Source organism: Pristis pectinata, chromosome 11, assembly GCF_009764475.1.
Source record: "Pristis pectinata isolate sPriPec2 chromosome 11, sPriPec2.1.pri, whole genome shotgun sequence".
NCBI classification, from domain to species: domain Eukaryota; kingdom Metazoa; phylum Chordata; class Chondrichthyes; order Rhinopristiformes; family Pristidae; genus Pristis; species Pristis pectinata.
Genome location: NC_067415.1, coordinates 67,305,751 through 67,329,820, shown reverse-complemented (window position 1 = coordinate 67,329,820; position 24,070 = coordinate 67,305,751).

Below are 24,070 nucleotides of genomic sequence, written 5' to 3'. Positions count from 1 at the left end.
CAGACTCTGGGACGAAGCGTCCAAAAGGTGGGCAGCTTGAGTGCCACTGCGTTGGCTGCTGCGTTTTCGTCCATTGCGCGGGTCCAAAATCCGTTTGGACCATTGGGGTCACCAATGTAGTGGCTGCTATCGCAATGTGAAAGCAAGACACTAGTTGATGGGCCGCAGAACAAGAACTGATTTATTTTCCTGCCTTGCGCGGGCTTTTTAAGAGGAATGGTTCCCGCCCACCGAAAACGGAAAATGACGTACGCGCTACGTCATCAAACTCTACCCGCGCGCGGGTTCTCCCCGTCATTCGGGGAAGACGAAAGCCCAGCACCATCTTGGGCCTCGCTGCTCCAACAACGTGTGACCTGACCGTCGAGCCAGTTCGCTTGCTCGGACGGTGAGTCGCTACACATACAACTTTATGAATTAAAAGCCAAAGGTACATAAAAAGAAATCAACAGGGGAAGAAAGTTGCTGAATGACAAACTGCTATTAGTCCATTATATAATCCTTCTTAACCCCAACAATACATTATTTTGTCAATCCAGTTAAATTTGTGACCACAGTTCAAACAAATAAAATATATGAATGTTAAGCTTTTTGAGTAGATGAATTCAAATGAAAAATATAAGGCTTCTGTAGTATAAAAGGCCATGGCTGTCAGATGACAGTGACAACACTACTGACCTCCATGGTTGGATGATAGCATTGCCCATCAGGTCGGAAACGACACCACTGTCAATCAAGGGTTTGGCTCTGCCCCACCCATCAAGAGCACACCTAAGGATTGGCTTTGTAACACAACTTTGTTCTTGACCCTGAATCATTGGCTTGTTTGAATTACCTGAGCGGGCTCCACCCAGCTCCAGCCCTATAAAAGATGGTACGCGTGGGCAGCTCTCTCTCCTTTCCGATTGCTGCCGGGGTCGAGAACCACGGGTGAGAGGGTGCACTTCCACAGGGGTCTAGGAGCGTCCTAAGTAGATTCCCAGTTGTGCAGAGCTGTTGTTTGTCCAGATCCAGGGGGTTCAGGCAACGTATTTGTTTGTTCCCTGATCATTTGTACTAGTTCGTTTTGTGTGTGTTTGTGTGTGTGTGTGTGTGTGTGTGTGTGTGCACATGTGTGCACTTCACCCTTGTTGTGACTCCCCTCACGTTTCGCGATCACCTGAAAGCGCTTGCGAGTGTACATTTGTTCCTTCCCATTCTGTGCCCGCGTCTGTCTTTGTAAATAAAATTCTCCCAATGTGTCTAGATACCTCTTTCTATGAGATCCAAAAGAACCTTTCTTATAAAAGCTTCAGATGCATTTTTCAGCCAGACTCAAATTCAAGCCTCTAATTTTTCATTTGTAAGATACTAGAGGTGGACTGAAGCACCTTATCTCCTTGGAGGTGGTTCAGGAAGATGATCAGAGATGGAGATATTGGTAAATTGGTAAATTGGTTTATTATTGTCACATGTACTGAGGTATAGTGAAAAACTTTGCTTTCATGCCATCCATACAGATTATTTCATTACAACTGTGCATTGAGGTAGTACAAGGAAAAGCAATAACAGAATGCAGAATAAAGTGTTACAGTTACAGAGAAAGTGCAGACAAACAATGTACAAGGCCATAATCAGGTAGATTGTGAGGTCAAGAGTCCATCTTATCGTACGAGGGGGCAGTTCAGTAGTCTTATAACAGCTGGGTAGATGCTGTCCTTGAGCCTGATGGTATGTGCTTTCAGGCTTTTGTATCTTCTGCCCAATGGGAAGGGGAAGAAGAAAGAATATCTGGGGTAGGTGGGGTATTTGACTATGTTGGCTGCTTTACCGAGGCAGCGAGAAGTGTAGACAGAATCTATGGAGGGGAGGCTGGTTTCCGTGATGTACTGATCTGTGTCCATGTTGTGGAGATTGTGGGAGAGATTCAGGAGGGATGGTCAGGGGTTTGAGTATACTTGCACCAAGATGGTAAAAGAGGTGATCAGTAACTCTGAAAACACTAAAACCCTATCTGGAAAAAGATGGATGTGAGTACAAATAGGAGTTCAATTCTTCAGGTAAGATTTGCTTCAGTATTTGAGGCCTGCACTGTTTACCTGCTTTATATATGAGGCATAACATTGTACAGATAATTTGAAAATGAGTGATACATGCAGTTTGGTGTTAATGTGCATGCTCTGCAGCTTCCATACATACGTACAAAATCCTTATAGATGGCTGGATCCAACTTGGAAAGCACCAGTACACAAAGTACCTGTCCAAATTTAGTGTTCAGATTTGTTTTAACCCCCATTGCATAGTGCAAGCAAATTGTACACACAATAGAATTCTATCTGGTTTGTCATTTAGCAATGCAATATGGCAAATAAAACTAAAGAGTTAATTACTCTGTCACTGCAAAAAAATGGAGTGAAATCATCTCACAAAAGAACCATTTCAGACAAGTTGTTGAGGCAATTAAAATGTTCAAAACTGTTAACTATATAATTCTCCAAAGTCTAAACAAAGAACCACTCTGTGTAGTTAGAAAATGGAAAAGCATAAATTACAGGCAAAGTCAATCAGTGTCTCTTCAACCTACAAAAAAAATCAACCAAGCCCATTTTATGAAAACAAAAATGACTCCTTAACAATCTCATGATTTTAGCAGCACAATCATAAATTAACATTAAGAAGTAGCTTTATAGTATGGATGAAAATTTAATTTGAATTTCTTGGACGACTCATGGATGAAAATTGTTAGTCTGATTCACAATGTCTCTGAAATTGGTAGGTGTAGAAAGGTATGTACTGTTTGTGTCAGCTGGAAAAAAGAAGTAGGCAGTTTGTGGCAATTATTTCTTGTGCAACACTATTGATACCAATCTTGCCAAATTGGACAAAGTCAACCAGCTAACACCACGTAGATAGCCTGCAGGTAGAATCTGGTCTTTCACAGAAGGGAAGATACCTGTTCAACTCTACCTGTGATATTCACATTCTCCTTGACCTAGGCTTATAGGGAATCACTTTGGAAAAAAAAGTTGGTTGTGCAGATTTGCTGGAAATTAATCATTGGATTCTCTGGAATTTTGAGAAGTCATTAGAGAGTGTTGTGGCCTTAAATGGACTTTAACTTTAGGCTGAACCAGTTACAGCAAGACTTGGGAGCTCTTCTGGGCAAGGGGAGAAAAGAATGCACAGATTAGAATAACTAATGAAGCAGGAGGATAGACAGTGAGGCTCTGAGCAGAGCGTCTTCATGGACATGTTTTTTTGGGAGACCTTCTTTTCCATTAAGTTAACTGATGAGCAATTCTTGAGAAGGTTCCACTTTCCCAATGAAGTCCTTTTTGATCTTTGGTAAATGTTGTTATCATGCCCAAAGCTGGGGAACATAACTGCCCTGCCAATGGTACATAAGGTCAATATTACACTGAATTTTAATGCATCCAGGCTGATGCTACAGATGTAGAAACATCTCACAATCTCACATGACTACAATGGAGTCACCTTTCTCACAAAGAACTGATTTCCTCCTCTCCTCCTTGTACAGTAGGCAATGACTGCAGGGATTTTCAAGGATGTCACATTTCTCACATAGTGCTTCAAGGACTGCGCCCACAACTATCTTGAGGATGTCTTGTCAAAATCCTGAAATGTACATGATTTGAAAGAGCCATCATTCCCTTAAGGTACAGCTTCTCTACACCATGGCTAGAAGATAACGATGGTCATTGCTCAACCTACACTGTCTGCTATATTTCAACTACCACAACAGACCAAAGAGTAGGAACTTGCAGGCAAAGATTATCTGCTGAAAACATGATTCCTCTACCCATCTGAAGCTTACCCACAAAAGGATAATAGCCATTTAACAAGACCCATGCTTTCATCCCTATCTTCAAATCAAAAATTAGGTATGTCAAAAACATATACCTATTGCCTGTACCACTTGAGATTTTGTCTTACATTGCAAAATTATGCATCCTCCGTAACCAAACAATAACATGGAATCAGCCTCTTGCCAGCAGTTTTGAAGGTGAAGGTGATAGAGCGGTGGAGATAAAGGAGAAGGAAGAAGAAGAAATCGAACAGGAGCAGGAAAGGAGGAGGGAAATTTGTGAAACTTTTATTGCCATTAAATCAGATTGACTGACAGCATTTCAGGATTAATGAAAAAAAGCCTGAATCCTTTTGATATTCATTTTTTAATGAAGCAGATAATTCCTGCATGTCACAAGAGCTGGGCAACATTTAAGCATGAGTTTATAGGTGGCAAATAATATTCATGTTGCAGAAGATGTAATACAAACTCTGCCCTTGACATCCATTAATACTCCACTCACTATTACCAGTGACCGGAAATCAAATTAGGTCATCTATAAAGAATTGCAGCAGCAGTATTTAGACAGAGAACAGTTATTCTGCTATGAATACCTTAACTCTTGATTCCCCACAAATTACAATGCACAAATCAGGGATGTGAAGACATTTTCATTACCTACCTGGATGAATGCAGGTCTGACAACAAACAGGAAGCTTGACATTATCCACAACAGAGCAGCTAGATTGGTTGAGACCTTTATCCACTACCTCAAATAATCTCATCCTCCACTATCAGCACTATGTCGTTGCAGAGTACATCATCTGTAAAATGAGGAGCAATTCACCAACACTTCTTCAAAAGCATCCATGTCCTCTGCCACCCAGAAAGGTGAGGTTAATAACTGCTATTGGTATTGGTATTGGTTTATTATTTTCACTTGTACTGAGGTACAGTGAAAAGCTTGTCTTACAAACCGATCGTACAGGTCAATTCATTACACTGTGCAGTTATATTGAGTTAGTACAGAGTGCATTGATGTAGTACAGGTAAAAACAATAACAGTACAAAGTAAAGTGTCACAGCCACAGAGAAAGTGCAGTGTAATAAGGTGCAAGGTCACAACAAGGTAGATCGTAAGGTCATAGTCCATCTCATTGTATAAGGGAACCGTTCAATAGTCTTATCACAGTGGGGTTAGAAGCTGTCCTTAAGTCTGGTGGTATGTGCCCTCAGGCTCCTGTATCTTCTACCCAATGGAAGAGGAGAGAAGAGAAGAGAGAATATCCTGGGTGGGTGGGGTCTTTGATTATGCTGGCTACTACACCAAGACAATGAGAGGTAAAGACAGTCCAAGGAGGGGAGGCTGGTGTCCACGATGCACTGGGCTGTGTCCACAACTCTCTGCAGCTTCTTGCAGTCCTGGGCAGAGCAGTTGCCAAGTCACGAACAATTCTTCCATTGTCACTGGGTCTAATTCCTGGAAATCATTACCTGACAACATGGTCAAGGTACCATCACCTAAGGATAGCAATGGTTCAAGGCTGCTACTGTCACCTTCTGCAGGAAAACAAGGGAAGATCCTTAACTGTTGACCTCCCATTGATGTCCATATCACATAATTAAATAAAAATAAAGGAAAAGGTCCCCAGTCCACCACAAGTTACAGCTTATCTTTTGTTTGGCATGAATCATCTCAGCTTCTGTTCCCTACAGTTCATCAATAAAAGATTACACAACAAAGCCTAAACCATATTTATACGTATGTAAAAACAAATCCAATCATTTTTCTGCATTCATTTTACCCGTCCTCCAGATGATGTCTACTGCTCTTAAGGTCGATCCCAGTAAAGTTGCCATGTGGATGGAGCTGTATATAGTCTCGCAGGATGATCTCAGGCATCACTGGGTTTGACTGGACTGATTTGCCATGAGTGACAGCAGTCTAACAGTAGGAGTTGTGGAGGAGTGGGAGTGATAAGAGAGGCTCTGAGTGGTGAGGGGAGAATGGGATGTGATAAGGTGTATCATCTTTACTGGTTTCAACATGGTAGGCAGCCACAGATTCTGTGTCACCTGTTCCAGTGATGGAGACAAATCTGTGGGCTTGAGTTATTGGAACCATTTTTGCCCCCACCTGTCTATTTCTCATTATGCTGATGATATGCCACTTTCTCCAGCAAGAAAGAGGGAAATGTATTGCTGTGTTATAATGTGTACAGTTGGTGACCCCTCCATGGTTGAATACCTGGCAATGTCTGGATGTTGTGAAACATGGGTGTGCAACTTAGAGTAATGTGTGCTTGTGGTGAATCACATGAATGTGATGTGGAAATCCAAAATGGTCGGCATTGTTGGTAGCTGACTATTGGGCTCTAGTGCACTACCTGAAATACAAGTAAATCTCTGCTTCTCCTAGGGAGATTTAGGGAGCCCTGGAGAGTAGAAAGGTAGAAGACAAGAGCTGGTGTTACAACTTCTAAAGATGCAAAGGAAGGTGCATCAAATTGGGGAATGGATATTGGTGGCAAAGGCTGAGTGAATCTAACTCCCTTAGAGGGAACAGTCTCTGCTGGTTGTTGAAAGGGAAGGGGGCATGGGTGGAAGATGTGACTGGATATGGCTTCATGTTGGCAGTGTAAATTATGGAAGTTTTATCATATATGGAGGGAGGTAGGGTGAAGGTTAGGAAAAGGAGAACCCTAGTTCTGTTTTCTATTTGCCAGAGCCAACATTTTATGTGCATCTCTAATTGTATTTGAGAAAATGGTGGCGAGCTATTTTCTTGAACTATTGGGGTCCATATCGTGAAGATACTCCTAGAATGCAGACATCTGCACTCTTAGCTTTTAGGGTTCCAAAATTTTGGTACAGTGATAATGAAGAAATGCTGAAACATTTCCAAATCAGGATTCTGTGTGATTAGAAGTTCTTGTGGTATTCCCATACACGTGCTGACTTTGATTTGAGTTGATGTTGTGCTTGAGTGTTTTTGGAGGCGCACATATCAGACAAGCCAAAGAGTTATAAAGTCATAGAGTTGTACAGCACAGAAAAGGGCCCATCAGCCCATACACGTCCATGCCAACCAAGATGTATATACAAACTGATCCCATTTCCCAACACTTGGCCCATATCCCTCAAAACTCTTGTCATCCATATACCTGTCCACATACTTCTTAAATGTATCTAATGTATCTGCCTCAACCACTTCCTCTGGCAGACGGTTCCTTATATCCACCACCCACTGTGTAAAAAATTTGCCTCTCAGGTTTTTATTAAACCTTTCACCTCTAACCTTAAATCTGTGTCCTCTAGTTTTTGATTCCCCAACCCTAGAAAAAAGACCACTCACCCTATCTATGCCCCTCATGATTTTATATACCTCTGTGAGATCACCCTCAGTCTCCTATGCTCCAAGAAGTGAAGGCCCAGCCTGTCTAACCTCTCCCTATAATTCAGTCTCTTGAGTCTTGGTAACATCCTCGTAAATCCTTTTTGCACTTGTTCCAGTTTAACCACATCCTTCCTATAACAGGGTGATTGAAACTGAATGCAATACTCCAAGTGTGTCCTCACTAATGTCTTGTACAATTGCAACATATCCTCCCAACTTCAATATTCAATGCCCTGACTGATGTCCAGCATGCGAAAAGCCTCTTTCAATACCCTATCTATCTGTGACATTAAGGGAACTATGCACCTGTACTTAAGGTCACTCTGTTTTACAATAGTACCCAGGGCTCTTCCATTCCATGTATAAGTCCTACCTTGATTTGTCCTTCCAAAATTTGACACTTCGCACTTATCTGAATTAAAATCCATTTGCCACTCCTCAACCCATCTGCCCAGCCAATCAAGATTCCACTGCAATTCTTGATACTTCTCTTCACTGTCTACGATGCCACCTATTTTAGTATCATCTGCAAAATTACCAACTATTCCTCCTGTATTCTCATCCAGATCATTAATATAGATGACAAATAACAATAGGCCTGGGGCACACCACTGGTCACAGACCTCCAGTCTAAGAAACATCCTTGCACCATCACCCTCTGTTCCCTACCATCCAGCAAATTTTGTATCCAGTTTGCTAGTTCTCCATGGATGCCTTGCGATCTAATCTTCCAGAGCATCCTACCATGCGGAACCTTATCAAAAGCCTTACTGAAATCCATATATGCTACGTCTACTACTCTCCCTTCATCAACCTTCCTTGTCACTTCAACAAAAACTCGATCAAATTTGTAAACTAAGATCTCCCAAGCATGAAGCCATGTTGGCTACCTCTAATCAACCCCTGCCTTTCCAAATGTAAGTATAACTTATCTCTCAGAATGCTTCCCAATATTTTATCTACCATGGATGTTAGGCTAACAGGAGTATAATTACCAGGTCTATCCTTACAGCCCTTCTGAAATAAAGGCACAACATTTGCTATTCTCCAGTCTTCTGGCACTTCACCAGAGGATAGCGATGTTACAATTGTGGCTCCTACAATTTCTACTCTAGCTTCCCATGGTGTGCTTGGATATACCTTGTCCAGACCAGGAAATTTGTCCACCTTCATACATCTTATCACATCCAACACCTCTTCAACTGTAATATGGACTTCTCCCAAAACATGTCCATTAACTTTGCCATGTTCCCAAGTCTTCACTTTCTTCTCCATGGTAAAAACAGAGGAGAAATAATCATTGAGAACTCTGCCCATCTCCAGCAGCTCCATGCATAGATTTCCATCTTGGTCTTTGAGGGGCCATTTTCCCCCTAGTCACTCTTTTTCCTTTAATATACGTTAAAAAATCCCTTAGGATTCCTCTTAATTTTCTCTGTCAAAGCCACCTCATGTCCCCTCTTGACCTCCTAATTTCCTTTGTGATTATGCTCTAGCATTCTCTAATACCTCCAGTGATTCATTTGATTCCAGCTGCCTGTATCTGACCCAAGCCTCCTCCTTTTAAGTGACCAGAGTTACAATATTCCTTGATATCCAAGGTTCCCAACTCGAACCTGTGGACCAGTTCTGTCCCTTTTTGTAACTATTATAAAACTAACGGAACTATGGTCAACGGTCAAATGGTGCATCACTCATTACAGAATATGTTGCAGATGACTTGCTCTTGTAGCCATTAAATTGATGTGATATATCAAGTTCAGGTTTCTAATCAATGGTGATCCTCAGAAGGTTGATGGCATAAAATTCAAGGAGGATCATGTCCTGAGTGACAAGGGCATGTGGTTAGACTCTCTCTTGTTATTGATAGTCTTTGCCAGGCACATACGTGGCACAAATTTTATCACTGATCAGACCAATATTGAATGATAACCAAGCCTTGTTGCATGCAACCTGACTACTTTGTTACTTCAGGAGTTGCAAAATTAACTAAATGCTGCAATAATCTTCTGATATCTTTATTTTTATTCTTACAGTAATTGAAAACAGAAGTGGCTGAACACTGTTAGGCTTACAATGTTGTTGAAAGAAATGTCCTCATTGACGTGCTTTGGTTGAGATGACAGAGCCATTTTCCTTTTTGATGAGTATGGTTCCAGCAAATGGGATGATTTCCCCTTGATGTCCATCAACAACAGTTTTACCAGAACTCCTTGCTGCCTATCATTCAAATGATGTCTCAGTCAAGGCAGTCACCTCACCTTGGCAATTCACCTTAATTGTTGATATTTTGACCAAAGCTGCAAAGAGGTAGTGGAGAGAATAGCTCTCTGAAACCCAAGGTGAATATCAGTGTGGGATTTGGGTGAATAAAGATGATTTGATAACAATATCAGTAACACCTTCCACAACTGTACTCATGGTTGAGACTAGACTGAAGAGCCGGTAATTAGTCAAATTTTAATCTTAAACTCATAATCATTATTACACAGAAGGATGTCATTTGGGTCCACACCAGCTCCTAGGAGAGCAATTCTATTAGTCTTAGTCTCTTTATTCCCCTGCAACTTATCGTCTCTCATGCAGGCCCATCAATTCCCCTTTAATTTTTTTTACCACTAAACTACACTAAGAGGTAATTTACCATAGACAATTACCCTACCAACCAGCACATCTTTGGGTTGTGGAAGGAAACCGAAGAACCCAAAGGAGGCCCAGACTGTTACAAAGACAATGTGAAAACTCCACACTGACAACGCCTAAGGTCATAACTGGATCACTGGAGCTGTGAGGCAGTAGCATTAACTGTTGTACCACTGTGTTGCCCTAATTTATCCTCCTTCTATGGTTAACAAACTAGGGAGTTTTCCACTTTGTCAGATAAATGTCAGAGCTGTAGCTGAACCAGATCAGCTGGAGTTGAACTTCAGATGGGTGGTGCTTTAATTTTTTATTAATCAGTTGTTGGGTACATGTGACTTGACTCCTGGCATGCACTTCTATACATCACATTGATGGTGGAAAGAGGAATATTCCAAGATATAAGACTGTGGATTGATTGCAGCGGATTAAAATTCCGCTGCTGCTAGTTTCCCACAGCACCTCTTAGATGCTCAAGTTTGAGAAGCCGGATCAGTTCACTTTTAGAATAGTGACAGTGTCACACAACATGAAGCAGGATGCTCTGGGTGTGAAATCTCCTGCTGATCACAACCTGCTGTTCTCTCTCGTTAATAGATCAACAATCATCCATGTTGAACAATACTCAGAAGAAGCACAAATGGTACAACCACAAAGTGGCGAAGTTACTAGAGTAATGTCCAAAGGCCGTGACACCAGATGAGTACAAATTATGTCTCAGCAGCTGGGGAATTTAAATTCAAGAAATTAAATATATATTGAATTTAAAAGCTACTATCCATTCTAGTGCCCATGAAATTGTCAGCTTGTTGTAAATACTCATCTCATTCACTATCTGCCATCTTAAAGGGGTCTGGTGCAAATGTGACCCTGGATCCACACAATGTGTTGACTATAATGCTTTGGCAGCCATTCCACTTGAGTACAAATTGTGATGGACAACCTGATGAATCTTAAGAACAATAAATAAAAATATCTTCTGATGGTCTTTTCCTTTCTCATAGCCAAGAATGGATTCTTACAAAGCATTTTAAGGCCTTGTTTACTGAAATTGTCCTAATTGTTCTTTTTGCTCATAGTTTTAATTTAGTTCTTTTTTACAGAAACTCTGAGTTCTCTTGACCAAATCTTGATGCTTGTTTGTGAACAATCTGATTTACAATTTCAATTTTTTTTCCTCCTGCATTTCTATTTTTACCATTCCTGCTTTTTATCCACGAACACACACACACACACACACACACACACACACACACACACACACACACACACACACACACACACACACACACGTAATAATGTTAGAACAGCGGTTTCTAATCATTTCTTGAAGGAGCTTTTTATTGTCTATTGAACCATCCAGAAGACTAATTACGATTAAAACACTCCATCATAGCCTCCTAATTCCTTGAAAATCATACAGATTCAATTTATATTGCATATGATCCACCAGATAGTTGTGACATTAATTCACACTACAGACCTTTAAATTTTCATGAATCCTATTTAAATCTCCTATTTTCTGTTAACAAAATTTCCTGTTCCTATGTTGTCTGTTGACTCCCTAACCTTTGGATGAATGTGGCCATGTCAGCATGATCAATATATCATTCAATCATTTTAAACTCATGCTGTGCTTTGTCATTTAACTTATATTCACTCACGAATAAAAATTGAGCTGTATATCCTTTCCATGCTTTGCTTCTTTTAATGTCAGCAACTTTTCAAATTGGGAATCACATTAGCCTCCCAGTCTCAAATAAAATTGCCCATCCACCTCATGACCTTTGATCAAGAGCATGTACTCCCCTCTGGTTCTCCAGTTGAGCCCCTTCGCTCTTTCGATCCCCCATTACAATTGTTGGATTCTTGTCTTCCTATTTCTATTAATAGAACTGCTCCTTCTCCTCCAAAACCCTGCCAAATGATAGGAACTGAAGACCCCATTCCCCTCCCTCCAACTTTGTCCAAAGGTCTGATTGGGGATGTAACTAACCTTTTGAGCCTTGGGATGTGAGGGAGGGTGGAGAACAAGATGGCACATTTTCTCCTGCACTGGAATTTCTAGGTACTGTTGTCATGCAATCAGGTATGCTGCTCATCAGTTCCCATCCCTCGGTAATAGACAATTTAAATCAGAGAAACAAATATGTTTGTAGTGTAATCCTTTGATTGTAATCCTTTAATCCCTAATGCATGTAATTTCTTTAAGCAGCAAACAGAGAAATAAATGCAATTACCCATTTTTCCTGGGTAGAGACACAACCTTCATTAATCCTTTTCATCCAGACTCTGTCTGCAAGTTGACAAGGAAAGCTCAATTCCTTTGCAGGACTTCACTTGTGTAACCTAAATGATTCATGATATCCTAATGACAACTTTTGTGAACAAAACCTCAAAAATGAGGCAGTTCCTCAATCACAATGGATGCCAACTAGTTTATAATCCTGGCCTATTCCCACTTCCTCCACTGACAGATATCTTTTTCTTCTTCTTCTTGGATATTCTTTTTTGGTGACTTGCTTCACTCTGGTGTTATGAGTTCTGAGGTGGCTAACAAGGCCATTGTGGAAATTGTAGACTCCTCCACAGATAATAAGCACAACCTGTAACATGTGGAACAGGTTTACTCGCTTCAGATCAGAAGGGTACTTTGGCATAGAAGAACTGTTTGATCTTTGGAGTTTGCAGCATTTGGCTCTTCACAGTTGTCTTCTGGGCTGATCAAATTGTTGAGCATTTAGTCTCTCATGGACTCATCCCTGAAACTTTCCCTTCCCTTCCAACCTAGTCTAGTTGTTGGCTGTCTGATATTATGGATGAATGTAGGAGCAGGAATGGCCCTTAAATAAACACTGATTTAACTACCATACACTTATCCAGTTGTAGAAAGGTGGGTAGCAAGATGGATTACGCTTAGCTCAGGTACCTGCATGAGAATATTTACCTTCTTGTCCAGGTGTCTAGATAGTTTCTAGTTAAATGGTTAACTGAATAAATGGTTCCAAGGGTGTCATCTCAAACTAATTTGAAGTATTAACATGAAATATGTTATACTAAGGACTGTTTTCTGGCATATATCCAACTCCACCAGCAACCTTCATTAAGATTTTCATTCTGCACCTCTAGGACCAGTTTGGCACAACTGCAATAATTCAAAGTCAAAGTCATATGCACAAGTACACATATGCACAGGTGCAATGAAAAACTTGCTTGCAGCAGCGTCATAGGCACATAGCAAGGAAAACACATATTAAATATAAATTATCCAAAATTATGCAAGAAAGAAAACAATTAGATCAAAAAAAAACAAAGTCCATTTTGGTGCAAAGTAATCAAAGTGATCATAGTGTTGCTAAACTGTAGTGATTAGCACAGGCAGGTTGTAACCCTATTGGCTTTGAATTTGTTAAAAGGGGCTGGATTCTTGAAAAAACATGAAATCCCAGAAGGCTCTCATATCTTGCAAACTCTTCTTTATTGTATGCCAATAACCTTCATTTATTGTAACTATGCATTACATGACTCTCCTCTTACTCCAGGTAGCCTGGAGGCTGGTGTTTTGCTCAAACTTCTTCTGAAAAATGAATGAAATATGTTAATGAGTATCTTATAAAATGCTTGAAAAATGTGGATTTGTAAACTTAACTTATAGTAAACTGACTGCATGAGGATGAAAGGAGGAATTCTCAGTGTGCTGCTCTGAATGCAGGACAGTGCACAATACTGTGTGAGAGAGGGGTGGGAGATGGTGGAGGTTTTAACAATGCAATTAATACAGCTGAGAATCCTGTACTAATGATTAGAAAATCGGCTGAATCACGCTCCAGCCAGCTTGAATCGTGTGTTCATTCTTATGCAATCCCTATGGCTGCACTAACCACCTATGGCCCAAGTTCAAGGTCTCATAGGTGTGTCCTTGCCACAAAGCAGAGCTGTCTGCAAATGATGTCTCAGCCTCAGGCAATGCATCGATAGGTCCTACCCCCTACTGCTCTGATGGCCTTTTGACAGAGCATGCTGTCAAAGATTTTAATCTATCTATTTCTGATAATTGAAATAGATTAAAAACTAATTTTAGACATAACAATATTTTTAAAAAATATTTAAAACATATACTTGATATAAATTAACTAAAATATTAATTCAAATACAAGAAAAGAATGCACTTACCAATACTGAATGGGGCTGCACTGGGTATACCAGTCATGGCTTGCATAAGGCTGAGAGGTCTAATATGAAGTGTCTCCAAAACTGAGTTCCAAGCCTGGATTCAGTGCTGAGTTCAGTGGTGGAGAAGGAATATTCAGATATGTCAGCATGTGAGCTCCACTGCATTCCTGACCTCAACACTACAATGTGCAGACAAAGACCGAAGCACACTGACCTGCTAAGAGGACCTTATTGATGATTGTTTTCCAAACTGCGGGCAAAAGATAGATATGGTTCAGTCCAATATTTTGACATTATCCTTACCTTAACAATTCTGGTTGTATCATTGATTACTTTTTCCTTTCTTTCAGGGAAGATCTTGGGGGAATGCACCTAACATTGACCCACTGAGCTGTGCCTTCTTATGGGCTTCTGAATAGATAACTGGGAGACCTCTTAACCCTGGCCAAAGACAATCCATCCTCATTTCCAGTTCACCAATAAAACTTTGGTTATTGCTAAGTCCTTCATTTTGCTTTTTCTGTCGGAAGCTGTTGCTTAAGTGATGCAGCTAGCACACAGCTCCTTTTTAAAGGTTCTGGATGACTTTAAAAGGCATTTTGTTCTGATATTGTAGTCACATGCAGTCATGACAAGGCTGACTGCACATCCAATAAGCAGGCATTATGTATTTTATGTGTTAACCACATAAATAAAAATCGATGTGGGCCGGCCACTCTCCATGTTAAGCTTGCTTTCATGTGCCAAAAAAAAATTGTTGCATCTAAATAATGTTCAGTATGAAATTATTACTTACAACAGAAAGGTGAAAAAACACATGAATCTTTTATAACAATAAAAAGTGGAGATGAATCTAAACTGGCTGATTCCTGTTAATTGTTCCCTAGTGCTATTCTGAAAATAATGGTATCAACATACTTGTTAGCATTTACAAAATTTGCACTTTTTAGGTTTATGGATGAATGCCTAAAGTGAACTGATAACACTGAACTTGAGCAATATAATTGTATAATGAAAGGGAGGAATGCACAAAAGGAGTCATCGATTTTTCCTCAGACTGAAGTGCCTAACCATTCCGATTACAAAAGAATTGATGTTTTCAGACACACCAGTGATATATATTTCATATGCAATGACAAAATTCCATATTGTAGATTTGAAAGAAATGTTGTGGGATAATGGAAATGCCTTTTCACAATTTTTCTAAATCATATTATCCTAAGATCAGACTTTACATCCGTGGTTCAGCAATGTACCATATGATTTTTATGAGGTGAGGTTGAAGAAGGCCATGCAGAGTGGATGGTGCTGCTTCCTGCATTTTTCGTGGAGTTGTCACATAAAAATGATCAGGTCTATTGTGTTTCTGGATGGATGGAATCCACTTTGTGATTTGGGGAGAAGTTCTTCAGTCACTGAATGGAGGCAGTTGAGGAGGATGTTGAAATGACTTTACCAATGACAAAACCCTCTATAGTTACCACTCATATTTGTCTCCCTTTTTGAAGACAGTCTTGATTACACCAGCTCTGAGACCCCATGGTATATCCTCCTCTTCCCAGATACGGACAAGGAGATCATGGCTTTTGGCTTGATTATGGCTGATGCTTGTCATCATCTTTCTCAGGATTTTGGCAGAGATACAGTTTGTTTCCAAAGCCTTGTTATTTTTGAGTTGGGGATATGGTCTTCTAAACTTCTCGTTGGTAAGGCATCATGGAATAGACCAAATAGGATGCTGTGTGATGGAAACAAGAGCACTCACAGCAGGTAGTGAGTCACACCTACACCGGTCTTCAGAGTTCCTTGCAAGAGGCATTTATTGGTTCTCTGCCGTGATGAGCTCAGATCTGTTCCTACCTCTCAGAGGTCTTGGTTGATGGAGATGGAGTTGAATTATACAATGTTGAAGAACCAATGCATGTCACAGCTGTTGATGAGCCTCCTGTGCTCTCTCCATCCACCTTTTGTTCTTTAGTTCCCAGGGTTTTCTGCTGGACTTCTGCTTTCAGATGTCTGTAAAGCTGTTTCTTTACTCTTTAACAATGATGAAGCTTTTGAACCAGGAATGTCCAACTTTTGCAGTTGACTAGCTTCTCGATCTCTTGGTCACTCAGTGGTCCAGTCTCAGTGCTTCTTGGTAGAGAAGCTGAGTCTCTTCACAGGGGCCAGTTTTGCAGACTTCAGGGCAGTCTATAAACTGTGAACACCCAATAGCTCTTGTACGCCGGAGTTGACAGATTGACAGTGAGATACTGTCTGAGAAGAGCTGCCTTTGTGGAGTCCTTGAGAGCTTCAACTTTGATCCTCTTGTAGCAACACTTCTGTTGATGCTGATATTCTGGGGGCAGGCTGGTGGAGAAGATCGAGTAGAATAAGCAGTGACTGGTCCTGCAGTCATGGCTTGGGGGAATGCAAATATCTTTGCAGTCCCTCACTCAGATGTTGATATAATTTAACAGGTGCCATTGATTGGACTAGGGGTGTTGCCATGACATATTGTGCTTGTCCCTTTGATGAAGTAGAGTGTTTGTTATGACAAGGCCATGTTGTGGCCAGAGCCAGGGCTGGGAATGTGAATCAGTAGGGTGGCTGGAGCCAGTGTGTGGAGTGTGGGCAGTCTGATGTAAGAACCAGGGCTCAGGAATGAACACAGTATGTGACTGGACTTGTGAGCTGGTTGGTAAAGCATAGCTGGGAACGTGGGCAGGAGGCTGGGTGAGAGGGGTGAGACCAGAGGTGAAGGACGTAGATCAAACACAGTTAAGGAGACAAATACATGCCAATCTGTGAAGATTCTGCTCCCACAGAGTCTCCAGTCCTCTAAAATGACATGCTTCAAATTAGCAAAGGAGTGAGGTGTGGAGCTGTCATATATGCATCTAGAAAAATTAACACAGCTCAGAATTTTCCATTTTTACTGATGAAATACTGAATTCCATGCTTTATATCGTCTTTTGTTCAGATTGGAACTTCCCTATGGAAATTAAGGATAATCTGATGTCACATGTTCCACATTCAATTTGAGCCTTACTAATTCCTGATTATTTCATTTTCCAAAATCTTTTGAAAAAAGCATGTCCTTTTATTCTTGATTGAATTTTGCCTTGCTGGTGTTAATCACATTTCATGGACAGAGTTTTTATTTAATAAATCTGCACCAGTTTTAATTTTCCTTTCCACCCTGTATCAGCATAAAACCGAATGAGTAAAGAGTGCTCTGTCAATAAGCACTTCTAGCTTCTTGCATATTCTTCTTTGCTCCATTAATCCTTTTATACGCATAGTCTTTTTTTCTACGTATGATATGGGGTAATGGAGTTAACTTCCTTGGTTCAAATTAAAGTAAGACAATGACAAGCCAAGCAGGTTGAATTGGGGACCTCAAAGCAGGACACAAAGAAATCCTACCTGTGAAAAAACCACTCATCTGATGAAAGGTCCTGATGAAGGGTCTTAATCTGAAACATCGACTGTTTATTTCCCTCCACAGATGCTGCCTGACCTGCTGAGTTCCTCCAGCATTTTGTGGTGTTGCTCAAGAAACCACTCCCACAGTCTTCAGAGGCACTTCATTCTGCTTAAATCAATTTGATGAAAATGTATTTGCAGGTTTTCCAAGGCCTCCATCACTGACAAATGTGAAAGAATTAGAAAGATCTCCAGCCATATACTAATGCTTGGAGGATCTCACCACAGAGGGCAGAGCCACATTAACTCTTAATTTCCTTGGTGCAAGTGGATGCAGGAGATCCTTGCTGTGTCTTCAAATTTCAAGTCACCACTGCATTAGAAGGGCCATCCTCTCACAGTATTCAATAAGAGATGAGTTCATACATTTTGATTTTAGCCATGATAAGGTGACATCTCAGGCACTGCAATTTACCAGCACCGCTGCCTTCCCACATGTGCATGCAGCTGTCTTAACTCTTGTGGTGATAAGGATTCCCTATTAAAATTCTGAACAACACAAAGGAAATGCTGGAGGAACTCAGCAGGTCAGGCAGCATTAATGGAGGGAAATGGACAATTGACATTTTGGGCTGAAAGCCTTCATCAGGACTGGAAAGAAAGAGGGCAGAAGCCAGAATAAAATGGATGGGGGGAGGGGGAGGAGCACAAGCTGGTGGGTGATAGGTGGATTCCGGTGAGGGGGGAAGGTAGGTAGGTGGGAACAATGTAAGAAGCTAGGAGGTGATAGGTGGAAGAGGCAAGGGGTTGAACAAGGTGGAATCTGATGGGAAAGGTGGGGAATCAGAGGGAGGAAGGTATGGGTGAGGGGCAGGTCATGAGTGTGGGGGAAGGGAAAGAGAAGGGATTAAGGGGCATGAGGGATAAGGGGAAAAAGGGGGTGGAGGGGGAACAGGGAGAGTGGTTACTGGAAGTTAGAGAAATCAATGTTAATGCCATGAGTTTGGAGATTAAAATCTTGCATCACTTAATCAACATGAAAGACTTCCACCTCATTACTCATGTGATGATGGATCATAAGAAGGACTGGAAAACTGCAGTAGTGAGGAAAGATTCAAAAAGATGGGATTATTTTCATTTGAACAGAGAAGGCTGAGGGCTGTCTTCACATATGTGTAAAATTATGAGCTCTAAATAGAATAAGTAGGGAGTAGCTATTTCTCTTAGCAGAGGAGTCAAAAATCAAGATGTATAAAGCATATGATTGGAGGACCAGAGGCTTGATGAATAAAAATGTTCTCACCCACAGGAACGCCTCCTGAAAGATGGTGGTAGTCTCATCACATTCAGAAGGTGTCTGGATCTGTGCTAAAGGAACCATAGCCTGCAGTTCTACAGATCAAGAGCTGGAAGGTACTATTCAGATGGGTAGCTCTTTTCTGACTGACACAAGCACAATCAGCCAAATGGCCTCTTTCTGCATCAAAAAGTTTCTATGATTCTATTTTCAGTGGCTAGTCCTGCCCAGAGCAAAGGATCATGGGGGCTTCCATGGCTTTACTTCCTTGTGTCCTCACAAAATTCATAGTTGTAACCAGGTTGCTGATTCCTGTGATGAGACAGCCTTGCTAACACCAACATCCTAAAGGAAAATACTGTCGGTCTAAAAGTGAGATTCCATGCTTGCGGTATACAAACAGCAAGTGTGGAGACTTCATCACTGTGTGCAACATGCCACATAGCTAGCCAGTTGGAGACAAAGGAAGAGCAACAAGCAGACCAGAAGCTTGAGGGATGTGAAGAACAGGTTGAAGGAGAGCAGGAACAAAGAGGATCATGAGGACATGGCAAGCAACCAGTCAGATGTCCCAGCATAACACCACCAGCCCTATATCATAGCAGAGGAGAGGGGGAAGGCATTAATTGAACATGCAATAAAGGACTCCCTGAAAGAGAGATGCTTTCATAAAGAGCCTGCAATATCCCCATTTCAGAGAAAATGACTCCCTCCACACTCCATTCCTTAACATCAACATAGTTCACCTATAATCAGCTGAGAGAGGCCACCTGACACATACTAACTCCTTACATCCTCCTCAGCAGGGTCATCTGCCCTGACTGTGAAAGAATTACTGAAATGTCTCAGTGGTCTGCAATTTTAACATATCTTGTGGAGACATGACATTAATTTCTGCATTGCTCAGATGAGGGGGATGTCTTCAGCTGTTGGTGATAGCTGACATTTGAACAGGTAGGAACAGGATGAAATTATTTAAATTGAATTTCTGTGACATACTGTTCTAATTGGAGTTGTGAGGTACTGCTGAGTAAAATGTATGTCGCAGGCATTTCATTCACTGACATTGGATACTTTGGACTTACAGCAGGTCTTTGCAGGAAATCACTGAAACTGCTCACAAAATAATCCAGGAGATAACCAGTTTATTTTGCTTTTCTGTTCCTCCTTACTCTTTCAAAACAAAATAGCCTGTTCAAGGTGCTCTCAAGAATTATCTGCTCTCTCGTGTCTCTAATTAGATTCAATGTACTGTCGCATGTGTTGGTACATGCAGTTCTAGAGCAAAATAGAAATCAGTCCTTGACATCTAAGTGGCTCAGGATTCCCATTGGGAAGATGGGCAGGTTTGGCCCGACTGTCATCTGCCTCCTGTTTGTTTCCCACAGCTGGTTAACATAGCCCCTCACAGGTCACTCTCAGGTAGGAAAATAATGTAAGTAAAATGTTCATTTATTTTTGGTGATAAGTATATATCACCTTTGCTAAGAAAACTGTAGCTTGTTATTATTCATACATGTCAGGGAATAATTTGAAAGCAAACTTAACTGTATAATGCTCCTGAATACTGCTTGAGTTTGAAGCACGATTTTTGTCTACATGATAATTTATGCCCACTCTTACTGACAGGATAAAAATATTTGTTTGGTAAAAACAAAGGTGCCTTTCTTTTAGTTTATCTCCACTCGTTGTCCTGTTTGTACCTTTTTAGAATATACCTTGCATTGGCAGAACAGAATAACAGCTAAGCAAACTGAGAAAATAGTGGAAGGAACATGTTGTATTTTTAACTAGTTTTTAAGATTAATCTGCTAATCTTTATTCCAACAAAAAAAACTGCCAGTGCAACACCAAATAACATTGTATCTAATATCCCATTCTAAATCCTCTTCATAACATTGAAATAATTTAGTTGTACTGAATTGACTTGGAAAAGATGGAAAAAAAATTGTAAGACCAAACCTGAGAATTAAAATTAAATTAAAGAATAATCAAAGCTGTATCTGAATGAATTACATTAAGTGCTAGGGTCCTTCCTGTGGACACTTACCTTCAAACAAATTCATGAACTAGGTGATAATATGTCAAAAATCAGTTGAAATATTTACTTATGAGTGAAACAGTTATTTTATTTCTACACAATATGAAAATCAAGGAAGCTTCATCCCAATTAAATGTCACATAGCAATGCTTAATTTTTGACAGTCCACTTGAAAGACGAGTTGTTGTGTAGTAGGGGTAGCTGACGTGGGAGGGAGGGAAGGAGAATTAAAGCCATTTTTTTAAAGTATTCATTGTACTATATTTAGCAATTTTAATGGACCTAAATTAAAATGATAGACATGCACAATTTTACCAAAAGAGCTAGTATATAGCAATGGCAGGATGGAATTAGCAGAAAATTGGCAATCAAAATACAGTCGTAATAATGCTACTTTCATATTTCACAAGTAGCTCAATTGCCATTTAAGAGGTATAATTGATGCCTATTTCTGTGATAAGTTGTATACAAAATGAAAATGTGGAGAAAGTTGATTTATTCCCTTAGTGTTGCATTCAAGGAAAGAAAGCTTCAAACTCAATAAAATGTTGTTGTTTCAGTTTCTTGTACTTTGGTACACAGTGTACATCTTCTTTGGTTTTAACTGTCATAAATTACTGACGTGCACTCCTATTTTCAGTGTGAAGGGAATGGTATTGTATGGTGTGATATAGGTGCATTCAGAAAAGTTTAGAGCAGGTCCATAGGATAAATCCCTATTTTAGAATACCTCACTTACCAAAGTAGAAATAAAAAGATGGAAACATTTACTTTGAACACACTTGGACTCCTGCAGGCAGTGGATAGGAATGGCTGGGAATGGCAGTGCCAGGAGTCAAGACCTGAGAAATGGATCTGGTGTTGTGGGAAGTTCAGTTAAGATAGATAAGATAAGATACCTTTATTAGATGTACATCGAAATACACAGGGAAATGCATCTTTTGCGTAGAGTGTTCTGGGGACAGCCCGCAAATGTCACCACACTTCTGGTGCCGACATAGCATGCCCACAACTTCCTAACCAGTACATCTTTGGAACGCAGGAGGAAACTGGAGCACCCGGAGGAAACCCACGCAGACACGGGGAGAACGTACAAACAGCTGGAATTGAACCCAGGTCGCTGGTGCTGTAAAGCGTTACGCTAACCACTACACTACTGTGCCTGTTGCAATGCAGTCAAGTTCAGCAAATGTTTCTCCAGATGTTATATCCTTCCAGCTGCAACCCTCTTCTCAGACACTGCTCAATTCATTATACCCCCCTCTATCCCCATATGTTCCCATATCTATCACAGTCAAGTCAATGCCTAACATTCATATGATCCACTGTACTTTTCTACACTTAATACTATTGCAAGTCTGTAATCCAAATCTCACAGCTTGCAAACACTGACAGCTATTCAACAGTAACAGCCATATTGTCCAAACAGATTGCATAACCCTCACTGACACACTTTACCCTCTCATACAGTAGGTGGTGGCCCACATTCAAATGCTATGAGGAAGAGAAGCATGTCAGCACATGTCAACCCCAGAGAGGAAATATTGTTGTCTATAATTGGGATGGCCATTTCTGAGCTTGCAGTCAATAGAGATACTGAAAGGTGATGGAATCCTAATACCTAATCTTTCCAATCACAGTTGAGTTATTCAGGACTTCTACAAGCTGCCCCATTAACAGAAACACTGTGGCTTTCATTTTATATATGCTGCACAGTTGTATGTGGTTTTGTTCTGGACTCAGGAGACAAGTCATTAGTTGATTCTCTTGCATCAGAGCAGCAAATGGTTGCTTTGCTGTGCTGGCTAAAATAGCACTGGAGCAGCTGATTGTCAGAGGATGAGTACTGGGTACTGACCTGCATTATTTGTTTCTTATAGCCAAACACCATTTCAATGATGAGAAAGTGAAATCATTTTTGGTTCCAATGTAAGCATTTGGTGCTCTTAAACCATTTCCATGCGGTTAGCATCATTCTGCATCATGAAGAATCATGTACACCAAACATAACCGGTTAATCTCAAGTACGATAGAATCAAGAATCTCCAGGGCGTAGTATAGTATGGCCTAAGTGCCGGTAAATAGGATTAAGATCGATCAGTACTTGATGGTCAACATTGGCATGGTGGACCAAAGGTCCTGTTTGAGTGCTGTATGAATCTCAGACTCTGAAGAGCAGTTCGTTCTCATTGAATGGAGAACACTCAGTGACTTTTCTGATGTAACACTTGACAACAAGCCTTACAACATTGCAAATATCTCCAGCTCTCACCTTATAGTAGAGCCATAAAAGTTCATGATCACAATCATCTTGCCAGCCACTGGTAATGTTGTCCTTGTGCTGTTCCTTGGTGGCAGTTGTGGCTGTAGTAGAAACACAGGCATCCCACACAATGTTCCTTGGTGAGATTCAGGAAGAGAAAAAATTGTTCCCACTCAAGCAGTATGTGGTGTCTGGCACGGAGCCTTCCTTTCAATTTCCAGTGATTATTCTCCAAATCATTCTATACTGAATGAAGAATGCATATCTACTGATGTGCCCTGTGATCAACTTATGTGTGCAAAAAGTATACATGGAAACTTAGGAGCAGAGTTGGCTATTCAGCTCTCTGAGCCTGCTCCACCATTCAATATATCGTAGTTCTGTCTCAATACTGTACTCCTGCTCTTTGCCCATACCCTTTCATGTCTTCTATGTGTAGAAATCAACCCATCTTCTTCTTAGTGACTTGGCCTCTACAATATTTTGTGATAACAAATTTCACAGATTCACTCCCTTCCAAGTGAAGACATTGCTCCTCATCTTTATCCTTATACTGAGATTGTGACCTATGGTTCTAAACACACTCAGCCAGGGGAAACATTGTCCCTACATCTAGCCTCGAGTCTTATCAGAACTGTGTATATTTCAATGAGATCTCCTTTCTTCCTTCTAAACTTGAGTGATTACAGGCCTAGTTTATCCAATTTCTCCTTATACAGCAATCCTACCACCCTGGGAATCAGTCAGGTGAACCTTTTTAGTGCTCCTTCAGGTGTATCATTCTTTTAGTAAGGAGATCAACACAAAACCCATGACTCCAGCTGTACTCTCACCAAAACCCTGTATATTTTGTAATAATCTTTGCTCCTGTACTCAAGACCTCTAGAAATGAATGCCAATATACCATTTGCCTTCTTAACTGCTTGCTGCACATGCATGTTTGCTTTCAGTGACTGATGTACAAGAATATCCAGATCACTTGATATATCAACATTTCCCAAAATATCACTATTTAACCTATACTCTGTCTTTCCGATTTGTCTACCAAAATAGATAACTTT